Source organism: Pistacia vera, unplaced genomic scaffold (genome assembly GCF_008641045.1).
Source record: "Pistacia vera cultivar Batoury unplaced genomic scaffold, PisVer_v2 Contig1073, whole genome shotgun sequence".
In the NCBI taxonomy this organism is placed as follows: Eukaryota; Viridiplantae; Streptophyta; class Magnoliopsida; order Sapindales; family Anacardiaceae; genus Pistacia; species Pistacia vera.
The window spans coordinates 1,400-5,173 of NW_022195108.1; the positions used below are offsets into that span (position 1 = coordinate 1,400).

The 3,774-nt window shown below is 40.6% G+C and overlaps 1 non-coding gene across 1 annotated transcript; it reads right to left on the bottom strand.

Moving 5' to 3' along the window:
• Positions 1–1,164: 1,164 nt before the first annotated feature.
• Positions 1,165–1,271, bottom strand: LOC116132736. Its single transcript, XR_004128451.1, has one exon. It is a non-coding gene; the product is annotated as a small nucleolar RNA R71 (small nucleolar RNA).
• Between the last annotated feature and the right edge of the window lie 2,503 nt (positions 1,272–3,774).

Sequence of the window (3,774 nt, forward strand, 5' to 3'; positions counted from 1 at the left end):
CTTACCTTGATTTATCCGCACTCGACGGGTCCAAGATGTCCAAACACAAACACAAGCACGAATAATCCATCTTTTTGCACCTGAAAACATAAGAAAACCCATGATTCTGGGAGATAACAAAACAATTAAGGAAACTCATCCTAAATAATACGGTAAAACTTGAATTTCTTACAATTTCACCCCCAAATCACAAAATAAATCTACATTTCCAACACTCAACATAGACCAACAACTGGAAAAGATTGGATTGAGCTACAACTCAATCCCACTGTGGCCATAAATTCAATGTCGTTGCCATTTACTGAATTACTCGGTGAGATAATTTATCCCTACCTAGGACTGATGAATCCTTTGTCAATCCACCACAATCTTGATACACTCCTCGATGTAACTAATCACTGCCATATTGATAACTCTGAATGGAACTACGTTGATGTAACTAATCACCACCATATTGATAGCTCTGAATGGAACTACGTTGGGCTAGTGTCAAACTACACTAATTGGTGCACAAAGTGCTCTGGTGATCTCAAGTCTAAGGATCAAATGCACCACCATTCGTTAGAGGATTTATTCCGTAAACATTGGGGTTACCATCCATATGGAATCCTCTGGTGGGTCTGTCTAGTGAACTTGCCTACAACAAGTACCCATGTGTTGCACCAGGTTGTCAGCAAACAACCTTGACAAGTGAGGTCAACTTACACATTGCCAATTTTTTGGAAATTTGTGATACTTTCAAGTCAAACGGAGTGTTAGATGACGCCATCAGATTGAGACTATTCCAGTTTTCATTGAAGGATAAGTCTAAGGATCACATGAACCACCATTCGTTAGAGGATTTATTCTATAAACATTGGGGTTACCATCCATATGGAATCCTCTGGTGGGTCTGTCTACTGAACTTGCCTACAGCAAGTACCCATGTGTTGCACTAGGTTGTCAGCAAACAACCTTGACAAGTGAGGTAAATCTACACATTGCCAATTTTTTAGAGATTTGTGATATTTTCAAGTCAAACGGAGTGTTAGATGACGCCATCAGATTGAGACTATTCCGGTTTTCATTGAAGGATAAAGCTAAAGGATGGTTAATGGCATTACCAACAAGAACGATTTAGCTCAGAAGTTCCTGACCAAATTCTTTCCTCCAGCAAAATCAGCAAAGCTGAGAAATGATATTACATCGTTTCTACAGGAAGAGTTGGAATCATTGTATGAGGCTTGGGAGAGATACAAAGAATTACTGAGGAGGTGTCCACATCATGGGTTGCCAGTTTGGATGCAAGTCCAAACATTTTATAATGGATTGATGATGAATGTGCAAACTATGGTGGATGCAGCCTCGGGAGGAGCACTGCAGAATAAGACACCGGAAGAAGCTCACGAGTTGCTTGAAGTTCTGGCAAGCAACAATTATCAAAGACCTAATGAGAGGGTGTAACCAAAGAAATCTCTGGGTCTTCATGAAGTTGATGCATATACAGCTATTTCAGCCCAACTGACAGCACTTCAGAAACAGTTAGGAAGTATGCAGGTAAATTCCATTCAAGCACCTCAACTAACTTGTGAATTTTGTGCAGGTAATCATGTGAGCAACGACTGTCAAGTGGGGAACACGTTTGCTTCAGCATCATCATCGGAGCAGGTTAACTACTTGGCAGGAAATCAAATGCAACCGAACAATCCATACTCCAACACATATAATCCTGGTTGGAGGAATCATCTGAACATGTCTTGGGGCAATCAGAATCAACAAAATCATCAAAACAATCAATAGAACCAAAGAGCGTCTCCAAACAACCAAACAGGGGTGAACAATCAATCAGGAGAGCAAAGAGTGACGAAACTGGAGGAGATGTTTGGAAAGTTTATGCAAGAGACCATCGGCTTCATGAATGAGACAAGGACGAATTTCAGAGATCAAGGGGCGTCCATTCAAAACTTGGAGGTACAAGTGGGGCAATTGGCTAAAAAGCTAAATGAGAGACGACAGGGGTCCCTACCAAGCAACACAGTGACTAACCCACGAGAGCAAGTGAACGCAATAACTTTGAGAAGTGGGATAGTCTTGGAAGAGGTGGAACAATCAAGGAAAGAAAGAAGCCCACCAAAAGAAAAGGAAGATTCTGATGAGGAAGTGGATGAAGAGATAATTGTTGAAGAGGAGCCAACCAGTTCTAGGAAAGATGAACAAAAACGGGAAGTAAGGCAAAGACAAAGGAAAGAGAAATTTCCATTCCCCGAGATACCACCAGAGTTGGCACATCACACACCTCCGGTGCCTTTTCCTCAGAGGCTCACAAAAGAAAAATAGGATAAGCAGCTCATTAAATTTCTTGATGTATATAAAAAACTGCATATTAACATTCCTTTTGCAAATGCATTACAACAGATGCCGAGCTACACGAAATTTCTCAAGGAGATTTTATCAAACAAATGGAAGTTAAAAGATGAGGAAACGGTGATGCTCACGAAGGAGTGCAGCACCATTCTCCAAAAGAAGCTACCCCCGAAACTCAAAGATCCAGGGAGTTTTACTATTCCTTGCAATATAGGAGACATTACCTTCGATCGAGTTTTATGTGATTTAGGTGCTAGCATCAATTTAATGCCTTTTTCTGTTTTTAGGAAATTAGGAATTGGTGAAGTGAAGCTGACAACCATATGCTTGCAGCTTGCAAATAGATCCATAAGCATCCTAGGGGCATTGTTGAAGATGTGCTTGTCAAGGTGGACAAATTTATTTTTCTGGTAGATTTCTTTATGGAAGAAGATAAGGAGATTCCTCTCTTCTTGTGACAACCATTTCTGGCAACCGAAAGAGCTTTAATTGATGTTCAAGAGGGGAAGTTGATCATGAGGATGTAAGATGAGGAAGTGACATTCAATGTCCTTGAATCTCTGAAAGCTCCACTAAGGCAAGAGTCATGTTTCAAAATTGACTCAGTGGGTCAGTCAACAATTGAAACCTCCCAACTTAAATGATCCTAATTCGTCAATTAAAGGATGCACAGTCAAGTCAAGGCGATTCAATGAGGAGGACCACAACCCAGAGAATTTTACACCATTCCAAGATAGGCCACAACTGAGCATGTATCCTCACAAGGGACGGATTCCTCCGCTAAAAAAGGGTGCAGAAAAATCAAGAAAACGGAAAGCTGTTGGTAAGAATGTTCAAGCCATGAAAGGAATGACCAAGGAATGGAAATGGGTGGTTAAGCTCTCAACAAAGGCCCCATGTGACAAAAATCATAAACAAGTGAAGTTTCGATGCAAGGACAATGCTTGGGAGTTGATGTATTTAGATAGTCCGGATTGACATGAGAACTTGAGAGAGTCGAGCTTTTCGACTATAAACAACCGCTACTTGGGAGGCAACCCAAGTGTTTTCAATTATTATATTTTGTTTATCATTTTGCAGCTGTTTAGTTTCTTATGATTTTTAGATAAAGTCTAATTTGTGTGTTTTTAGGTGTTTCAGGTGAATTATCAAATCAAGGCGAAAAATGGAATTCTTCTAGTTTTGACCGCGGCGAAGAAGTTTATTCGTTGCGGCAAAGCACATTTTGCAAAAAGTTGGAAGTTGGAAAGTCCCAGACTTCACCGCAGCAAAGTAATTTTTTCGTTGAGGTGATGAGCCTCTGTATTTTTCTGCCGTGGCAAAAAATTTGGTTTCGCCGCGGCTAAGGAAGTTGGGCGAAATTCACTAAGGAAAATTCGCCGCAGCGAAGCTTGTTCTTCATCGAGGCAATAAGCTTCTGTAATTTTTTGC